We start from the raw sequence: 22,113 nt of genomic DNA, 5'->3' as shown, positions 1-22,113 counted from the left end.
CTTCCAGTCACTGAACCCCGATGTAGCAAACGGAGATTCTTTCTTGGACAATAGGCGACATACAAAGCAGTAGAAATGACCATGGGATGGTGAATAGAGTAGCCATTCACGTTTTACACACTCACCATTCCACAGTTCACGTTTGAACACATCGTTTGATAAATACCTTGCCTTCATATTCTCTACTCCAGCTGTTTTGTACACTCTACGTGAGTTTGAAAGGGCCCACTACGAATCCAGTAATCTATTGTGTTAGTATCATTAATGTTCCATAGCCCCAGATCTGTGTCTTGCATTGCAAACTCCTTTACTGTTACAGATTTGGGTATTCCCTCTTGTAAAATGTCACCAGCAGCAGCAACAGGCAATGATGGTATGTCAGCTGAAACTGGATGATTGGTAGCAGGAATGGGTGTAGATGTGGATGCTATATATGAAGGAATGGTATGAGTGGATGTCATTGCACCTGTGTTGAGCCACGATGTCAATTTTGGAAGTTTTCCTATTTTCTCCTTCTCCTCTGCAGCTCTCTTCCTCTTCTTGTGCTCCACTCAAAACATTACGTTTCATTTCTGCTGAAAGGGTTATTCACCTGGAAATATATATCTTAAATATTTAGTATTTCGTCCCACACCAGTCCGATGTAGGGTTATATTATATAAGTGTGCTTGCAACAAAACCTAAATATTTAAACATTCTGCTTCCATAATGAACGTGTCATTCCTTTAATTGTACGAACAGTCTTTTTTCTTAATTCAAACTCTTTACTGTGTGCTGATTCACAAAACTGCTGGACAAGACCTAGATCTAGCTTACTGGCATAGCTAGGGTGTCTGGCACCTATCTAGCCTCATCTATGTATAGGTCTACCAGACTACATTCACAATTTTCTCAACTTGCACAATTAAAAAGCTTATCCATTCATATATTCACAAACTATCAATACCTGGTTATTAGTACTGCATCATAAATTCATAATCTTAAATAACCACTACATGATTACCGTACAAGTGTTCAATGTTGTGATTGAACCTCAGGTTGAATCACTAATAATCTATGCATAGCCCTATACCTGGGTTCATATACAATGTATAAATATATCCAATAATCTTGTCATTGCTATTAATAGTACTACAGTAGGTCTAATGTTAGAAATGTCAACTGAGTTTAAGTGATGTAACATATATGCTAAATTACGTTATACAGCACGAGATCCATACACATAGGCCTACATGCAAGTGAGTTGGCACTGTGGCAAAGGTGACTGCAATACTAACCCAGGGATACTAAATCAGAGACAAATCACAATGTCCATTTGTAACACAATAACATTGCAGCAAATATTATTTTATAGTTTAGTATAGTTTAGACTACTGTGTAGTAGTATTTATTTATGGCAATTCACTTAACATACACAGATTAGCATAGGGCCCCTATGCTCGTGGAGCCCCCGGGCAAGTGCCCATCGGGCCCATGCGTTAAGATGGCCCTGCCTCAAACCCCACCTTCCCCAGGCTCCACCTCCAATCTCCAGGAATTTTCCAACCCAGAGTTGGCTACTCTATTGAAAATTGTTTCCGTATAGGATGGGAAAGAAGTTACCACCACAAATGTATTTCCTATGGAAACCAACAGAATAAAACACAGATGAAAGTTTGAAAACAGAATTAAAATGCTAGAGAGTACAACTTTCCTGTTGCCTTTCTCAGAACCCTTCTTCTGATAGGTCTCAAGGTCACGGTATTTATAAATGGCAATTTGAAGGCAAGCAGCCCTACTTTCTTTACAGGTGGTCAGTTTCCCTTCATTCCTTCCACATCTATTGCTGTGATCATGCATGATGTTGAAGTTTAAGAAACTACTTGTAAGGGCCATGTATCTCTGACTCCTCTCTGTCTCGTCTTCACACCAGCTTTCTTTGAACTCGTAAAAGCAGTTCACACTCTCCTACGCTTTCCTGGGTTCAGGCGCCACATCCGTCTGTGCCAGGTGGCCCCTTCCCCTCCCCTGCTGCGCTCTCTGCATATACTCCCTCAGGCCAGATTCAGCCTTGACGATCTGATAACCCTAACAATCCTTCGGGGAATGTTTGATGTCTGTATGGTACCAATCTATCTGTAGTTTCCCATAACAAAGGTGTGAACCCTAGTGCCCTGTAGGAGATATATTCTGTGACTCTGATAGTAAGCTCACTTGCAACTTTAAACTCGTGTCTGCCTTGTACCATCTGAAGCCTTCAATAAATCCTTTGTTTCTGTATCTAAGTCTGGGCAAGTGATTTTACGAAGTTAGCCCAGCTTGGTCGGGGACTCTCACATTAAGTTGCAAGTCCTTGCCTCTTCGTTCTGCGCCTGTACCCTACCGGACAGTCATGCGAGACGACGAGGAGACACCCTCTTCACCCGAGAAACCGAAGGAGCCTGCGGCCCCGGAGCTACCCGATCCCGAACCGCCGGAAGGTGACACCATGCGAAAGGTGCCCAGCGGTGGGGGTACGAGGCCCAAGACCACCTTTAACTCCTGGTTGGATTCTCCCAAGGGATGGTCGCTCTCCCGGACCGAGGCAAAAGCATGCCGGATGGCGTTCCCCAGCGCGGGACTCGAAGATGACCCCGCGCGGAAGGAAGTCCTGACGTTACTCCAGATGGATGAGGAGCGGAGGCGATGGCAGGAGGAACGCCAGGGTTTGCTGGAACGCATGGATACCATGCAAACCCTAATGTTCGAGATGACCACCGCATTGGATGCGTTGAAGGTACAACCTCCCCCCGGCAATCCCCCTGACGGGACACCGGCGGCTCCTCCCGCTCCTCCCGGTGCTCGGGCCCGCCGTGACTTGAAGATCACGTACGATGGGTCGGGAGACCAACTGACCTTCTTTATGGTCCAAGTGGACATTTTTATGCGAGAGCAGGGCTGGACCTTTACCTCTGAGGAATCCCAGGTCCAATATGTGGCCTCTCTCCTCCAAGGCGAGGCGGCCGCTTGGATGGTGTTACAGTATGAGCTTCGCTCCCCCGTTCTGCGGAGTCTTGACGAATTCATGATAGCACTCAGAAATCGGTTCGAGGACCCGAACCTGGGGGAGCGTGCCAAAGCTACCCTGATGCAACTGCGCCAAGGGACTAAGTCGGTGGCGCAGTATGCAAGCGAGTTTCAGTCGCTATCCAGCAGAATTTTGGATTGGAGCGAGGCCACTCGTGTACAGTGTTTCAGGGAAGGATTGAACCCGGACCTACAACACTGGGCCTTCATGCAAGGTAACCCCCCGGACGTAGAGGGTTGGGTGCGCCATGCTGCCGACATCGAGAATCGGAAGCAACTGCTGACCCTGTCCAGGCAACGCACCGGCCGCGACCTCAAGCCTCGGGGAGACAGACCCGGCGGTACCAGGGACCCCCGACCTCAGGGCGGCGGCGGTCCCTCGATGGCCGAACGCCGCAAACGCTTCGAAACCAGTGTCTGCCTGGTTTGCGGTGGCAAGGGACACTTCGCCTCGCAATGCCCGTCTCGCCCCTGGCGACCGGCTCCTCCTCGCTCGACCGTGGCCGAAACGGAGAAAGCCCCGCCGGAAGGCCAGCCTCGACGCCGAAGCAGCGCACCTAGCCATCGGAGCACACCCTCCGCACTGCACGCGCGCACCCGAGGTGGGTCCCCCGCCTCAACCAGTCCAGCGGGACCCAGGATTACAAATGAAACCTTTGACTCATCCGAGTCACGGATTACCGCTACTATGTCCCCTTCATCCAGCGAGGAAGAAGAATGGGAAGGGTCGGCAAAAAACGCCGACGGTCTGCTGTAAGAGGAGCTCCTCAGCAGACCGCTCCGATAGTTGTGCAAGGAGCTCCACCGATGGTAAGCGCCCAGGAAGATAATGTATACATTAGGGTCCACCTTTCCCTACCCAAAGGGGGCCCAGTATTAGAGTTCCCCGCGCTAGTAGACTCGGGTTGCGCCCACACCCTGATAAGTGAAGACGCGGCCAAAAAATTGGGCGTTAGGCGCAAGCGGCTCTCAGACCCACTCCGCTTTTCTCAAATGGACGGTAGTGACTTTAAAAAGGGGCCCGTCACTCACCGCACCACCGCGGTGGTCATGGCCGTGGGGGAACATTGGGAACAACTTTACTTTACCATCGCCCCCATAGTCGCCCCCGTAGTGTTGGGAATGAACTGGTTACAGAGGCACAACCCCTCCATTGACTGGGTCAAACGGACTCTCACATTCCCTGAAGACCCCTGTGCCTTGCACGATAGGGACCAAGTGCTTTGCACCCCGGCTGCCGCCTTGGTGGGGTTCCCCACACCTGGAACCTCACCACCCCAGCTACCCTCCGAATATTCCCAATTTGCAGATGTGTTCGATGTACGGGAATGTGATGAGCTACCCCCACACCGGGAAACTGACTGCGCCATTGAGATTGTAGGGGAGGGCAAGTTGTCTAAGGGAAAGGTTTACCCCATGAGCCCCAATGAGAAGGCGGTATTGCGAGACTATTTGGACACAAACCTGGCGAGGGGCTTCATCTGCCCTTCGAAAGCTCCGTACTCCGCCCCTGCTTTCTTTGTCAAGAAAAAGACAGGAGACTTGAGACTGTGTATTGACTTCCGTAGACTGAACGCTGTCACTCAGTCTAACGCTTACCCCCTCCCTCTCATTCCAGACCTTCTAGCACAATTGAAGGAGGGCCGAATCTTCACCAAATTGGATTTGGTGGAGGCCTATCACCGAGTCCGCATAAAGGAAGGGGACGAATCCAAGACGGCCTTTTCAAGTTGTTTTGGCATGTTTGAATATTTAGTGATGCCGTTCGGACTTTCCGGAGCTCCGAGTGTGTTCATGCAATTAATTAATGAGGTCTTACATGATTTGTTATTTCGGGGGGTGGTGGTATTTCTGGATGATATACTCATTTATTCTGAAACCATGGAGGAACACATCCGGTTAGTGCGCGACGTCCTCCAGCGGCTGCGGGAGCACAAGTTGTTTGCTAAGGTTTCCAAATGTGAATTCCACCAACCCTCCATTACTTTCTTGGGCTATGTCATTTCCCACCAAGGTTTAGAAATGGACCCCGAAAAGGTTCGGGCGGTAAGGGACTGGGAACCCCCCACCACTCGTAGACAATTGCAACAGTTTCTGGGATTCGCCAATTTCTACCGCAACTTCATTCCCAACTTCGCACAGGTGGCCCTCCCCCTTACTTCCCTCTTGCGTACCAAAGGGAAGGGACCAAACGCCGCGTTGCCTTCTGCCCGTTTGCAATGGTCCCCACCCTGCCAGCAGGCTTTCGAGACGCTGAAATTGCTCTTTTCGTCCGAACCGGTACTGGCCCACCCAGACTGCAACAAACCATTCGTGGTTCAGGTGGACGCCTCGGACGTGGCCATGGGAGGGGCTCTCCTGCAGCGGGATGAGAGCGGAGTTTTGAGGCCCTGCGCCTACTTCTCCAAAAAGTTTTCCCAGTCCGAAATCAACTGGGCGATTTGGGAGAAGGAGGCGGCAGCCGTCAAACACGCTCTCACCATCTGGAGGCATTTCTTGGAGGGAGCGGAGTTTCCTTTCGAAGTGTGTACCGACCACAAAAATCTTGAGGCGCACAAGGGGGCAAGAAAGCTCAACGCGAAGCAAATTCGGTGGGCTCAATTTTTTGCCAAGTTCCGTTTCACCCTCAAGCACGTACCGGGTAAAGAAAATGCCCTAGCGGATGCCCTGTCCCGACTTCCCCAGTACTGCAATGACTTCGACCGGCCCGTGGACTCCCTCTTCTCCCCCGAGCAGCGAGGGGAAGTTCCAGGACTGGCCGTCACCACCCGGTCCCAATCCCGCCAACCTGAAAGCCCCCTGCTGAAGGGTATCCCGGAAGCCTTTCAACAGCGGCTCCGGGACGCCTCTCTGAAGGAGGCTGAACAGCAGACCCTTCCCGCCGGCATGGACAGCGGGATTCCTGGTGGGTGCAGGGTGGGAAACTCTACATCCCTGAACCCCTTCGCAAAGAGATCCTGGGGTTGGTCCATGGGGCGAAACTGGCGGGCCATTTCGGGTTTGTAAAAACTCTACATTTGGTGCGGCGGCAGTTTTGGTGGCCCGGAATGAGGGCGGATGTAGAGTTGTACGTTCGCAGCTGCCCCATCTGCGCCACGGCCAAAAGAAGGATGGGGAAACCTCCGGGGCTTTTGAAACCTTTGGAAACGCCTACCAGGCCGTGGGAAGTAATCGCCATGGATTTTATCACCGACCTGCCACTTAGTCGGGGTAAAACGGTCCTATGGGTGATCACGGACCTGTTTTCCAAACAGGTCCACTTCGTCCCCTGTACCGGTCTTCCCTCGGCCCAGGCGTTGGCCAAACTGTTTGTAAACCACGTCCTGAGACTTCACTCGATTCCCAGGAAGGTCCTCTCCGACAGGGGGGTACAATTTGTCGCCAAGTTTTGGCGAGCTTTCCTGAAGCTGATGGGGGTGGGGGAACAAGGTCTCTCCTCTGCCCCCAGACCGACGGTCAAACCGAACGGGTAAATGCTGTAGTTGAATGTTACCTCCGTTGTTATGTTAATTACCACCAAGACGATTGGGTTGACCTGTTGCCTTTTGCCGAATATGCCTACAACAATGCCCCCCACTCCTCCACTGGGTTTAGCCCTTTCCAGGTGGTGTACGGTACGGACTTCGGTCCTTTTGGTTCCCCCACCATCACTCCCGAGCTCGAAGCGGTTCAGGAGATTCAGGATTGGGTACAGGTTGTCCGGTCCACTTGGCCCTGGCTACAGAAGAACCTCGAAAGGGCCAAACGCAAGTACAAGGACCAAGCCGATAAACACCGATCCCCGGATTGGGAACTCAAAGTTGGGGAGCAGGTTTATCTCTCTACCAAGAACCTGTGCTCACTCCGACCCTGTAAGAAACTAAATGACCGATATGTGGGGCCTTTTCCCATTTCCCGTGTAATCAATGAGGTCACGGTAGAGTTAGAACGCCCAAAATCCCTTCGGGGCGTACACCCCGTCTTTCACATAAGCTTGCTCAAGCCGTACGTGGCCGCGCCGCAATTTCATTCCCCCCCCAAGCCGGAGATTCCTACGGTGGTGGGCGGGGAAACGCATCTGGAAGTATCCAAGGTTTTAAATTCCAAATGGAAAAAGGGAAAGTTGTTCTACCTGGTACGTTGGAAACATCTGGGCCCTGCACATGACGAATGGGTGGCAGCCCCCCACATGGCGGCCCCCCGCCTGGTTCAGGAGTTTCATTGTGCCTACCCCGATAAGCCTCACCCGCCCGACCTTGCGGGAGGGGGGCCTTAAGGGAGGCAGAATGTAAGGGCCATGTATCTCTGACTCCTCTCTGTCTCGTCTTCACACCAGCTTTCTTTGAACTCGTAAAAGCAGTTCACACTCTCCTACGCTTTCCTGGGTTCAGGCGCCACATCCGTCTGTGCCAGGTGGCCCCTTCCCCTCCCCTGCTGCACTCTCTGCATATACTCCCTCAGGCCAGATTCGGCCTTGACGATCTGATAACCCTAACAATCCTTCGGGGAATGTTTGATGTCTGTATGGTACCAATCTATCTGTAGTTTCCCATAACAAAGGTGTGAACCCTAGTGCCCTGTAGGAGATATATTCTGTGACTCTGATAGTAAGCTCACTTGCAACTTTAAACTCGTGTCTGCCTTGTACCATCTGAAGCCTTCAATAAATCCTTTGTTTCTGTATCTAAGTCTGAGCAAGTGATTTTACGAAGTTAGCCCAGCTTGGTCGGGGACTCTCACACTACTTCTGTGGCTTCTGTAAACAATCCTTTCTGACAAAGTAGCTAAGGAGTACAACCTTGATAGACAAACACTAGGAAGCATCATTATTTGATACGTCTTTCAACCAAATGCCAGTTTTAGAAGACATCTATCTGTGAGAGGATTTGTATGATTATCTGTTTCAGAGATAAAGGGATGATACAAACATGGAACATAAATGAGACTCCACTGGGAAAAAAAGGTTGGAGGTTGTGCTATAACATAGCTTTATGCTAGGCAAAACCTCTAATCATTTCACAAGAGTTCCCACATGAGTTCTCAAGGACGGCTAGAGTATGCCCACCATATACAGATGCCGTAACCAGGTATCAGCTAAATTACATTTGTATTATATTGTATATAACAAAGACATGGAGGGTAAATATTGAGATTGAATCCAACTATTTAAAAATCTGTTTAACTAACATTTTACTATCAGATTTGGAACAACCCAGCATTTCTCATCATATTCTCTCAATTATGCGGTTGTACAAAACAGCTTGTTGATTAAGTATTTGGCAAATACTTGCAAACATTGTTACTGGCATGGTGGCATGTCTGACAGATGTTAAAAATAAAAGCCTGAACGTTTTTACGGCATAATTAGATCTCTCTAGTTGTCAAGTGCACTTTAATTCTAAGAAAAATAGTAACCCACTTCTCATGAAGAGAATTATATATTTCTTGACATAAACACTAATAAATGCATGTTTTATGACTGGAAATCTGTTTGACCTCTAGCCGTGCAGCAGTATCACACATTAGTTTTACTCCAGGTGGTGGCAGAACTACCCCAATCCTGCTGAGTCTTACAATGCTTGGAAGCAAGCGCCAAGTGTCCTCAACTGTACATGCACTCACTGGACCCAGTACACCTTTGCACCACCTAAACCAAGCAACTGGTATGTCATTTTTGCTATATTATATACATGTTCATGCTTCCACTACAATAAAATAGCTCATTAGAGAGCCAGAGTGTTGTACTGGTTAAGAGCAGTGGTTTGGAGCGGTGGAGTCTGATCTGGAGAACCAGGTTTGATTCCCCATTCGTCCACATGAGTGGCAGAGGCTAATCTGGTGAACTGGATTTGTTTCCCCGCTCCTACACACGAAGCCAGCTGGGTGACCTTGGGATAGTCACACTCAGCCCCACCCACCTCACAGGGTGTCTGTTGTGGGGAGGGGAAGGGAAGGTTATTGTAAGCTGGTTTGATTCTTCCTTAAGTGGTAGAGAAAGTTGGCATATAAAAACCAACTCTTCTTCTTCTTCATTTTTTTTTGTCTAAATAATATGAGTTTGCATTCATATTTTACTCAAGGGACTGTGTAGATTTCTTGGTTATGTATGTTCTTACAGCCAAACTAAACATGATGAAAACTCATGGCCACCACGGATTCTCCATCACCATTTAAAAGTCATTTTAAAATGCCACAAGGAGTTCCGTGATGTGGAACTCCTCCTCTTCCATGCCATTTCAAGAGCCAAAAATGGAAATGAGCTCCATTCTATGGGCCTAGGCCTGATCAAGCCCTCATGGCATTTCAAAATGACTTTAAGAAGGGGACAGAGAACTTCTGGTAATTGTGAATTTTCTGTCACATTTAGTTTGGCTCTTTAAAAAGAGCCTCATAGTGCAATTATAAGCAATGATACCCTTATAAGATTATTGACTTCAATTAGGCTTGCCAAGTCCCCCCTGGCCACTAGCGGGGTATGGGAGTGCATAGAGTTTACAGATCCAGGTTGGGAAACTCCTGGAGATTTGGGGAGCATGCCTAGTCTGGCTGCTCAACAAAAAGTAGCTGCCACTCACCCACTAAGTGGTGACTAACAGGAACATATATGACACTTAACCAATTGATTGAATTGGTGAATTGGCTTGACCTCAGTGTTTTACTTCTCTGAACACACACTGGGAATTTAAAGGTGGAACAATGCAGAGAAAACCACTTATGGTTAAAAAAAATGTTTCTTTAAACAGCACAAAGTGAATAAAGTAATCGTTTTAGTAAATTTCAGCAGAAAGCATGCTCTTCCTAAAGCAAAACTTTGGGCACTGAAGTTAGCAAGACTGAAAAGGATGCTGTCACTTTCCCTGGCTTTTGATCTGAACTTTATCAGCATCTTCAGCATTTCATACTATCACAGCAGGGAGGCTTTGGAAGAGAGGCTGTACCAAGAACTTCAAAAGAAAAACGAGAAGAGCCTGCTGAAGATAAGTCACAACATTTATCCCAAGCTCCTATCTATTTATTAAAGTTTATATTTAAGAGGATTGCTAACATTTCTCTCTCTCTTTCCCACCCCAAACTACTTGAACCTCTTTTAAACTATCTAGAGAGAGAAAAGAAAAGGATGTGCTTTATGTTCAGCAGGAGGCTTTGAGAAATCTGAAGAGGAGGCCATATGGAGGATATACCAACAGCAAAGGCAGGCATGTTAAATAAGCCAATTTCCTGAGTGCCATTCTTCCTAAGCAGAGTTACACCCTTGTAAGCCCTGACATGGATAGCCTGATCCCAGAAGCTAAGCAGGGTCAGCCCTGGTTAGTATTTGGATGGGCAACCTCCAAGGAATACCATGGTCATGACATGGAGGCAGGCAAAGGCAAACCACCTCTGAACATCTCTTGCCTTGAAAACCCTATGGGGTCGCCATAAGTCAGATGTGACTTGACGTCAGTGCGAGAGCTACATTTTTTGAGAGGGGGCATTTTCACATTACCTTAACCATCTGTTTTCTAGAATTCCTCCTAGAATTCCTTTTGTTTTGGGGAGCCAAGGGAGACATGTATGTTAGATGTTAGGAAGACATATATCAATGAACTCAGAGGCATGATGAAAGTCAGAGGCATGATGAAAGTAATTCCATGGCAAGAATGCTGGAGGGGAGAGGAGCTAGGGAAGGGTGGGCTCTCCTAAAACAAGAGTTCTTGCAAACTCAAGCTGTGAATTGGGGATGCAAACACCATGAAGTTATGGGTGGTTAACCCCCTCCTTGCTCTGCATTTCAGGCCTTTGCTGGCCCACAGACAGGTCTTTGCCCTCCCTCTTTGTGTCCTTGTTGTTTTTGAACTAACACAGCCAGTGAAGCTGTAGATTCAGGATGGACAAAAGTAAATACTTCTTTAGACAGTGAGTGACTAAAATGTGGAATTCGCTGCCAGAGGATGTGGTGATGGTCACAGGCATAGACAGCTTTAAAAGGAGACTGGATAATTTCCAGCAGGAGAGGTCTATCATTGGCTACTAGCCATGGTGACTAAAAGGAACCTCCACAGTCAAAGGCAGTAAACCTCTGAATCCCAGTGCCAGGAGGAAGGCCTTAGCCCTTATGCCCTGTTGTTGGACCTCCAGAGGAAATGTTTGGCCACTGTGTGAGACAGGATGCTGGACTTGATGGACCATTTGTCTGAACCAGCAGGTTCTTATTTCTTATGTTCTTATTTCTTATGTCGGTTAAAAGGGCATGTTGAATCAGCTTTTTTTCCATTTCCTAATTGTCTTCCAGAATAGTGTGGTGGCAGAATACTGGATTTGGATCCTTAGGCTAGAGGACAGTTTCAAACAGAGTGGTAGGATACAAACCCATGTTGGATCAGTTTGCTTATCTAAAAGATATCATTTTACAGCTAAGTGGATTCTTTAGGAAAATGGCCTGCTGAAAGGTTGTTCGTTTTGATTTCAAGGACAAAGGAGAAACAGCCATGCTGTTACCTTTTGCATTCATTTTCAAGGTGTCATTTTTTTTTTTGTGGTATTTTCCCCTACACCGTTTCCTCAGTAGCACACATCGAATTTGTCAGATTAAGAGTGCTTCCATTAAAAAGGATTTATACTAACCTCCTACACTTTGTGACAGTGGGATCAGCTTCACAACACTTTATGCAGAAAATCTGGATGTACTCCAGGTAACAAAAACAGCACTAAAATTTGTCCCCACTAAGACCATAATTTGAAATGTCCAGTTGTGCTGTCCAATATGGTTTAAATTAGAGGTTTGGAATGAAGGCACAGTAAAACCCCTTAGCCAGCAGCAGCTACCATTTGAAAAGCAGGGTCAGTTTTTCAAAGCTGGAGCTTCTGCTTGTTCCTCCTTCACTAAGGATGTACAGTATCACTGTAATAGATCAACAGGGCTGCTTTTCTCTGATGTATTGTTGCAATATATCACAGGAACTGAGTCTGGCAGGAACATGAATTTCAGACATGGGCCTATTTTCTGTGCTTTATTTGAGGACAATCTTAAGAAAATCAATGTGTGTTTCAGAAACTGGCAAGAACTTCAGAAACTCAGCGAGACTTCCAAAATTGTTAATACAGAAGGCCTCACAAAAGTTTGAGAAACCTTGGATGTAACTGGGACATTATAAAGCTGCTATTTTTTAAAAGAATTATTTTTAAGAGTGGGGGTTGAATTTGCTTCATAGAAAATAGTTTGCGTATCTGAGTTACCCAGGGGGGGAAATTACCCCTGTCCAGTTTTACCCAAGCCTTTTAAGTGTTTCCTTAATACATTATGTCAAGAATAACGAAAACACATTGCTTTCTGAACATAGATCAACTGGCAGGGACTCAACTGGGCCTCTGTGTTGAGGGAGTAAATAAAGTGTCATGATGCGCTGGATCACAATAATAGCGAGGTATGTTCATTGTCCCCCTCCTGAAAGATGATAGGAAGAAAGTAGATTCCTTTGAAATGTGAAAGAAACACTGAATTGGAACTTTGGCTGATGAAGCTAAGCTATAGTAGCAAAAGCGTGATAGTTAATCCAGACAACGTTCCCTTCTTGTTCCATGTTCCATGTCAAAAACTCTTAGGACTGATATTGAATAAGCTGTGATGAATTGAAAATACCTGTAACGAAGAAGAAATAATTAAGTACAAAGAAAGAAAAGTATTCATACTCACCATATAATTTCATTAAATTTCACGCTTGTATTGTTTTAGTGTATACCTTGTACATAGTTGTTGTTTCACACTTATTGTTGGTTGTTGTTAAGTTTAGTTAAATGTGTTTTTGACACACACTTATTTGTTTGAACTTGAATTATTATACCTAGGGCCTAGTAATATTACTTTGCTTAGAAAAGAAATTTACAACATTTTAAAAATAAATAAAAAGAAAATGCCCCCATTGACTGCAGCGAGGTTGTGCCACCAAAAAAGGTGGCGTAGCAATGCCGCAGCATGAGGGGGTGTTCCCAGTGCAAAATGGGTTAGGAAGCTGCCTAAAGGTAGCTCCGCCCCCAGGAACACCCAAGGAATGCCTCCCAGGATGCTGGTGCAGGGACATGCACCACTGGAATGCTTCCAGAAGGCAGCGATGGCTCCTGAGCCCCATGCTGCTGGGTCATGTCCTGGCACCAGCATAGATGGTGTAAGTGCCCCTTATCCCAGGCACTTATGCTGGTGTGGGGTAACTCTGGCTCCTATGGGCATTTGGGGGGCCCTTTAGGAATGGGTTGTACAAAACAGATTTACCAACCATTAGTACCTAAAGCACTGACACTTAGTAGATGGAATACGACCATGCACAGCCTCATCACACTTAATAAAAACAGTAGCATCTCTAGAGAGGCACCAGAACCCATCAAGGCCTCTTGGTGGTTAATCAAGGACCTTATCTACAATAATATTTTGTAGAAGAATCATTAATATTCTGTAGAAGAAGGAATCATCCTTTGCATCGGTATTTACCATGAATTATCTAATTTGGAATGGGTTGAATTTCCCACTGAATTCCAGGTCAATGAGGTAACCAAGATTGCCTTCAAACACACTTTTCTCCCTACCTGGAGAGGTTCCTTCAATTCCTTATTTGGAAATAGTTCCATAAACCAAAACTACTCTCCTCCTCCCCTTCAGCCAACCAGGTGGCATACCTGTGAGCTCATCATGTCCCCTTCTCTCTTTCCAGGTCTGGAAAGAAAAGAATATTTTCTTTGAACTCAGCCTCTGGCCTTATAATTGGAGCTAGACTCTGTTCCCAAAGTGTGCTTTGACTTGCTTCAGGAGTACCCCTAATTTTTATAACTGTGAATTCTCCATCTCCTTCAACATCACATGGATTTTTTTTGGCCTTTGGATTACCTTTTCATATTATTAACTACTCAAATGCCTGGACCCTTCACTTGGGAACAGGACATTTACTAGACCTGCACAGAAAGGTAGCTATAAACCAGCTCTGCCTCCTGTCTCTGTCTCTACTTCTTGAGTGGAACATCTAACATAACATGTGTGCCTGCTTCAAATATCTGGCTGTTAACATAAGCAATGGAGGGCTGGATAGTCTCATTTGTCATTGATATTATTGTGACAGCCTGAGTCTGTTAATTCTCCTGTACATCTATCTGTTTATCCCCACCACCACCACCACAGACACATACCCCATATACTTTGTTTCACTGCATCTGGATTCTTGGTATTCCTTCTAACCTTTGCCTTTCATAGCTATGCATGTGGACTTCTCCTTCCCTATTACCTTTCTGAGAGCAAACCCAGACATGGAGCCCTGATGAGTAGCTCCATCCAGGATTCAGGATCAAATGTGGACTATACTGGTGTTGCTGGCATGCTGTGATACAATCTGGGGAAAGATGGTTGGTGTGAACACACCTTCAGACACCACACAGGAAGTTCTGCTGCTGGTCGTATTTTTATATCCACTTTATTGCATGGACTCAACTCTCAGCAATCAGAATCTAAGGATTAAGCCAAAGAGAAATGGCTGGAGAGTCTCTCAGAGAGGAACTCCAGGTCTTCTCTCTCTTGCTGTGAGTCTGTCTCCAGCTGACCTCCATTTTCACTTAATCTCTTATCTTTCTCAGCCAAAGGTTTTCTTTCTGTGTGAAGCACCTTCCTCTACTTAAACATTGCTGTTAGAATACAAAAAAGCCCCACGCCTCTGAACCTTGCGACTTTTTACTGGGCAGGTTGGAAAGAATAAGCCCTGCACTGTAACTAGAGACTTTCTATAGAACACGTTCATAAAAGTAACAGGGTAAAAATAATCAAGAAAAATCACTCCTAGTTTAGTCCACCAGTCTGAACATTACAGATGGAGAAGCAGTCACTCACGGTTATCATTAAAGGTCTATTTTGAGTCAGATGTCAATATGGACAGAGCCACAAAGCATTTGCTTGGGAGGCTGTATATTAGTTGCTGAACAGGATGGTTTTAACAGAATGGAACACTGCAAATGCATGCAGCTCCTGACTGTGCCAAATGATCCCATTTTTCTCCAATTTCCACAAGAAACAGAGTGTCATTTTGTACTCTGAAGATTAAACTGTTAAAACTTGTTTTCTCTATAATAGAAACGAGGCAAAATGTTTTTTTCTCGGTGCTCAATGTTTGTTTCATTTTGTTTAGCAGATTATCCTTCATGTAATATGACTCTTCTCTATTCCAAAATACCATCTTTCCGTGGAACCCAGTTTCACAGCACAACATTTCCATAGCAATCTTCAGAACAAACTCAATAGCTATTTGGTGCCTCTTAAGTTGACATTTTGATGTGGCAAGGCAACTGTCTGGTTTCATTACATAAGTAGACGTTTGTCATCTCTAGGTGAGCTTCATTCATGTTGCAACTCATCTCATAGCTGTGTATGACAAATGCGGTGGGGCTGAAAGGCAGTGGCTTATCTAAGACCACACTGTGAATCTGTAGTTGAGTGCATAGCTTTCATATGCAACAATAAACTCAACCAAAGCACAGGAAATGCAGGTTGTTTGGAATGAAGCCATAAGAAATCAAATTATGCATCTAACTAGCTTCTGTTTATGATGGATTTGCATTATAAAATGTCTCCTGGGCTGCACCTCACCTTGCTTCTGAAGGTCCCTTGATGCTCAGGAGCAGCTTTTTGAGTAATTTGGGAAGATGCAGAAAATCAGAGGAGGTGGGAAACATCCTTTCCTTGGCTTCACAGGAATGATTTCACAGTTGTTTGGATGCAAGAACAGTTATTTCCCATGGGTGTCAAGAGCAGAGAGAGAAATAAGTATGTAATGTTTATTGTCCCCCAATACTTTATTTAGAATGCATGCACCAGATCATGGTTTCAGTCCTCTTAATCGCTTTCTGTGGATGGTAGGAGTTCTGTCCGCAGGACACTATTTTCTCATGTCCACCTGTCCACTGCAGCTACCCCCCCCCTTGTTTCTGCAGATCCCTGTCTCCAATGAGCAGCATTTTGCTGGGCATTTGAGGCTGCAGTGGGGGAGGGAAGGTAAGAAAGTCACATTCAATGGGTGAAAATCTTTCTGCCCATGAAAAAAATCTGGAGGTTTACTCCTCATAAAATGTAGCATTTGTCTAACTTACACCTTTTTTGAATAACTATTTGAAATGTATCAGGGAAACACATGACATCAAAGTTGGGACAGCTAATTTAGATATTTTTGTCATTAATATACTAGAGGCATTTGGCTGTTTGCAGGTATCAAGACCTGTAGCTATAAAACATACCAGCCTGATTACTTTGCAGTTTTCTTGTTCCAAAGTCTCTTTGACAAGATGCTATAAATCATTGTAAAGAACTGTATTATAACTGCAGTTGTAGATGAAGATGAGCTATAGTGGGAACATAGGGGATGAGATGTTCACAGCAGATCATTCTGTGGATCAATTTGTCCCTGCCCCATTAAATTCAAATGAGGCATGGGATGTAATTGGTCACAGAATTCTGGTCAGCCAATTAGGAGAGGGCAGCAGGCTGCTTTAATCAGCTGAACCCTTTCACCTGCAGATGACCCACCCACTAGGGTTGCTGACCTCCAGGTGGTAGCTGGAGTTCTCCCGCTATTACAACTGATCTCTAATCTCCAGGTGATAGAGATCAGTGCCCCTGAGAAAAAAAATGACTGCTTTGGCCATTGGACTCTATGGCATTAAAGTTCCTCCCCTCTCCAAACCCTGCCCTCCTCAGGCTCCAGTCCCAAAATCTCCAGGTAATTCCCAACCCTGAGCTGGTAACCCTACCACCCACCCTGTCTATAGGTAGCATGGGATTAGCTGGTCACTCCAGTAGGCCCAATTGTTCTCAATTAAATGGGCATGGTTGTAAAACTGGTTAGGCCACAATTAGTTGGCAGGAATAGAGCAGGTTGCTTAGGATAGGTGGGGTTAATCAGCAAGCACCCTGACATCTATGTGTGATTCTGTGTGTGACCAGAACAGGCCATCACATGCCTTGAGGCTAGGTGTGCTGTGAAGGGCCTCCCTTGGTGTTGAGTAGCATCTTTTGAACCTGGTAGGTGTCTTGTGGCACATCAGGGGAGAGGGATGAAGCTGGGCACCTTTCTGCACATACAGCTGTGCCGACAGTGAAAAGCAAGGCCAGCAAAGCACCAGCTGAGTTTGGAGCCAGGGTGGGTCTGCCCAAAAGGCATACCAGGCAGATGCCTAACACAGCCTGCCCTCAAAATTGTCAGCTTACTGGAATAAACAGTGATGTAGATCAGTCAGTCAATTAAATAAAATAATTATTTAAATAAATAAAACTAGTTGAACCCACGTTCTGTTGTCTCATGTCATTATTTGTGTCTGTGTGTAAAGTGCTGTCAAGTCGCAGCTGACTTATGGTGACCCCAAGGCAAGTGAAAAGCAGAGGCGGTTTGCCAATACCTTCCCCAGCAGAGTCTTCCTTGGTAGTCTCCCTTCCAAGTACTGACCCTGATTAGCTTTTGAGATCTGTCGAAATCAGGCTATCCCATGCCATCTTCTCTCCCGTCCTTATTTTTTGAGGAGGGGGACCAAAATAGTGGTACAGGTGTGCATAGCAGCTTTATTTACCACTTAAATGTATACTAGGTAGTTTCTACCACTAGGCACATGTTCTTTTCTTATACTGACATGACCAAGTAAGAAAAAAGGGGAAGCAAAAGTGGCAAAGGGGTTGGAGAACTGTGTCTAGGTTAACAACTCAAAGCATCGAGGGTTGATTTTAGAAAGAAGACAACCAAGGGAGGACTAGAGATTTATGCAAGAGATTTATGCAAGTCTTAGTGACATGGAAACAATATGAGAATTTGAGAAAAATCACCAGTTCTGACAGTAGCGTGAGGAGAGACAAGAGCAGTTCTTCACATACTGTACACTCAGTCTATCAAATTCACTGCCACTTTATGTATGGATGGCTACCAACATGGAAGCTTGTTGGGTGACCTTAGACAAATCACATACTCTTACCTAACCTGCCTCAAGGGCTCTTGTGAGGATAAAATGGAGGAGAGTGAGGATAAAATAGAGGAGAGGAGAACAATGTAAGCTCCTTTGGGTCCTCATTGTGGAGAAAGGAAATGTATAAGTGAAGTAAAATAAACAAACCATGGAGGAGAAGCCTATGGATGTCTATCAGCTGTCGCAACTAAAAGAAAGCTCCATTTCAGAAGGAACAGACCCCTGAAAAGCAGGTGTTGGTACACAAAGACCAGAGGGAGACTGTTGTCTCCATGCCCTATTTGTCATTTTCCCAGAAGCATGTGTTTGGCTGCAATAGGAAACAGCATTTCGGACTAAAGTTTGGTCCAACTCCAGTACAGCTTTCATGTTTTTATGGAACCTGTGCTATTTCCAACTGCTTTTGTTCTATTGTGTTCTGTTTCTTTAAACATGTCTGTCGATCCATACATTCCATGCTAAGCTTGAATTACTTTGGGTTGTTTTTCAGAGAGATTTTCAAGGTCAGGTCACTTCCTCTCTGTTGTATGGATCAGCTTTTGATGTTGTAGCTGAAATAATGACATCCATTTCTGGCCATAGTGCATAAAGGGCCCTTAGGATACCATGAAACTGGTTCATGGTCTTCTTCCAAAACCCACTTTCCAAAACAGGCTATAATACAGGGGGTTTGGCTGACATACCAGTGCAATATAGCCAACAGATGCTGCTGTTGCTCTTGTAATGATGATGGGGGGGGGGTCAATGCCAAAAATGCTCTTTACATGCCAGTGCTGAAACACCTTTACTTGATCCTGTGGTCACTGCATCTGTGTAGTAGCCCACTGATATCGAGACAAGTCTTTGCTCAGCTTTAAGTTTCACTGGATAACACTGCAGAAGTCACTGTTTGGATCTAAGGAAGGAGGGGCCCTCTGACCACCAAAAGACTGTGCTGGTGATCATGGGACTTGCATGTACAAAAGCCACGTGGGACACAGATTGCAGTAAAGAGGGGGAGATTGAATGAGAAAGCTTGTGGGATCCAACCCACTATCTCTCATCGTAGTCCATTTCTCAGTGATGTCATGGAGATTAATGGCTGCAATCCTAAAAACTAGGCCTGTCGGAGGAAGCTCAGCAGGACTTCAGGGCAATGGCTGCCTGGTTTCCTAACATGGTGTTTGGATGGCCCGACATGTTGGAGAGGCGTTCGTGGAGGGGAGCAGTGTGCCCAAAGAGAGTGGATGTGGCTAGGCGTAAGGCCACAAATGCCATTGGAAAGACAGTCTAAGCCCTGGGGGGGCTTCATCATAAAGCACTGGGATATTTCGTTTCAACAAGCTGCCATGTTCTGACCAGATGGAGTTCACTTGTTGGACTGGGGTGTGGACTACTGGCTGCACAATATTAGGATTGGCCTTAAAAATTGGCTTCAGCTTTAGGTGCTTTGGTGGAAGCCGTAGGGTTCCATGGGGTCCCCTCCAGCTCTTTGGAGGATGGAGCTGGACTCCGTTTTTGGAGGAAAGTGGCCTGCATGCCCCTTTCTTCTGCCTTGGGAGATCCCAATAAGGATTTTGGGTGAGACTTTGGGATCAACACGCCCGGAGCAAGGGCGTCAAGATTGCCTCATCCCAAGTGGTGGGGGAACCACCTAGTAGCTCACATCCCGGTGTGTTCCTATACCTGCCATCCTCTCAGCGGGCTCGCGAGAGTAGGATGTGCACATCAGAATGCATGGTGTTGTTCGATGTCCCTGATCCAGCCCTCATGCTTCGCCAAGGCACTTTTAGCTATTGCCAATAAAATTGTGGCCATTTTTTCTCCAAATGGTGTTCGGGTTGTTTTGATTTGTTGTGATATTCGATATGGGGGGGGAGTGGGCTGAAGCGTAGTCTGCAATGGCAATATGTTCATTTAATATGTGCATAGTCCTTATTTGCATATGGCTGATACTACTAGCACTGTTAGTTTTTATATCTTCAAATATCTAATATGCCTTAAGTGCAGCCTTCTAGCTATTCTTTAAAAAAAAATATCTTCTTCCTCTTCTTAACTCCATTACTAGGAAGGCTTTTCTGCTAGCTGGTGTCAGCTTAACTATGAAGACTGAGTGAACACATGACAGTCAGATTGTGCCGCAAAATATACTTGTGGTCTCCAGATCAGTGGTTGGAAAACATGGATGCCCATGAATAACACAAATGCTGGTCATACTTGTCTAGGTAGTGAGTCACTGAGTCAGGACCTGTTTTTAATATTAATTAAATGTAATCATAATTGATCCCACTAAGGATAGCTCTGAATATAACTTGGAAGGCAAAGATATATTTCAATCTCTTGTGCGTTAAATTGTGAGGGGAACTTGCATGTCTATGCAGACACACAGCATCACACCATGCAAGAGTTCAAAGTCTTTGTTGTCCAATCTACTGATTAACTGGTGGGAGAGCATTAACCAGTGTTTAAAGCTTTACACTCTGATTCTTAGGCCCACTTTTCATGGAAGATTTTCATGCTCTCTTGCTGCGGAGCAAAAAAAAGCGATTTAAATTTATTTTTCATGGGCGCGATTTAAATTCATGGTTTTTATATCCCTGTCAATCCAGAAGTAGTTTTGGTTTTTCATGGGAACAAAGCAAGCAGTATTCTACAACGGTTTGGTCTGTCCCCTTCTGAAAACCTCATGGTTTATGCCCGCCCCCAACTCCACCCCAACTCCACCCAGTGGATTACCCAGTGCAGTTCACCTCTGTGGACACAGCCCCAGCCAAAAAAAGCACCAGTCCCTCCGGTTTCCTTATATAACTTTTCTATTTACCATGCTCCCTGTCCCCCCCCGTACTTGGCCACCCCCCCTTTCCCACACTTTGACAGATGGTCATCATTGTGCCCCCTCCCCGTAGAGCTCCAGCCATCCATTGCCAGGAACTTCCATACAGATAGAGAAGGGAGACCCAGAGCAGACAGGCTGCCAATCTTCAGAAGGGTGATGGGAGTTTTGGCTTGGATTTGCCGCTCTCAGGATGCCCCCCCAACACACACACACAGGATCGCACCGGCAGGAGGGAGACCCAGAGCAGACTGGCTGCCCCTCTTCAGAAGGGTGACTGGAGTTTTGGCTTGGATTTGCAGGAGGGAGATCTGTCCTGCCTTGGAGAGAGGCGGTCCCCCGGGCTTGAAACTCTCTCAGCCAATCGCCGTTCACAGGGGAGGAGAAATTAGCCGACATGGGTAGGGACAATTGGTCCAAACCCAGGAACATTTTTCATGGAGCGAAAAAAAACGTGTCGCAACCACAAAGAACGGACCAACACAGGTTTGAGAAGATGCGGAGTTGAAGCGGTTTTTCTGCTAAAACTTGAAGCGTTCATGAAAAATCAAAAAATCGAAGCGGGGCAAAACAAAGGCAAAACCGTGCCAAATTTCCATGAAAAAATGACCTTAGTTTACCCAGAAGAGTAAATCACATTTTAAAGGAGCAAACAAAATTGGGGGGGGGGGGGTTGGATAAACCTGTAACCAGCACAAAAAAATAAGCTCAACTAGAAAAGGCTGAGGAACAAAGATATAAATATATACAGCTGCATATATAAACCACTGGCAAAGACAGTACATTGAAACATGTTTGGTCTTTTATGGTCTACAATAGGAGTGTTCTGCAGATTATAAATATTTTGTTTATTTATTAAAAGATGATTAATTCAGTTAGATTGTATTGATTTTGAAGAATGGACTTCATTTCTGTTTGTTTTGCTCCTCAACCTTCTCTGGTTTGGCTTGAGTAAATCACAAGTAAGTAGGCTTAGCTTGGCAGCTGTGCAGTGTGATTCTGTGCATGTTTACGTGACTTCGGTGGATTTAGAGGGGTGTAACTCTGTTTAGGATCAACTGTAATAAACAATTCTAGTGCTACCAAATATATTCCCAAACAAAAGAATCCATCCATGGTATTCAAAGTTAATTGCAGGTTGCGTTCATTTCTACGCGACTTGCCTTGACAGTGTGCAGATGAGGTTCACTGAATAATTGATTTCTTAGACTGTCAGTACATAACCATCAGCTTTGCTCTGGTGATGCATTTCATTCTGTTTGACATTTTAGCACTTATATAATCTAACGCAGATGTGTAGCTTTGTGTAGCTTTCTTGCCCCTGA

The sequence above is a fragment of the Euleptes europaea genome, chromosome 15 (assembly GCF_029931775.1).
Source record: "Euleptes europaea isolate rEulEur1 chromosome 15, rEulEur1.hap1, whole genome shotgun sequence".
In the NCBI taxonomy this organism is placed as follows: Eukaryota; Metazoa; Chordata; class Lepidosauria; order Squamata; family Sphaerodactylidae; genus Euleptes; species Euleptes europaea.
The sequence above is the reverse complement of the archived record's forward strand: the minus strand, read 5'-3'. Positions refer to the sequence as shown.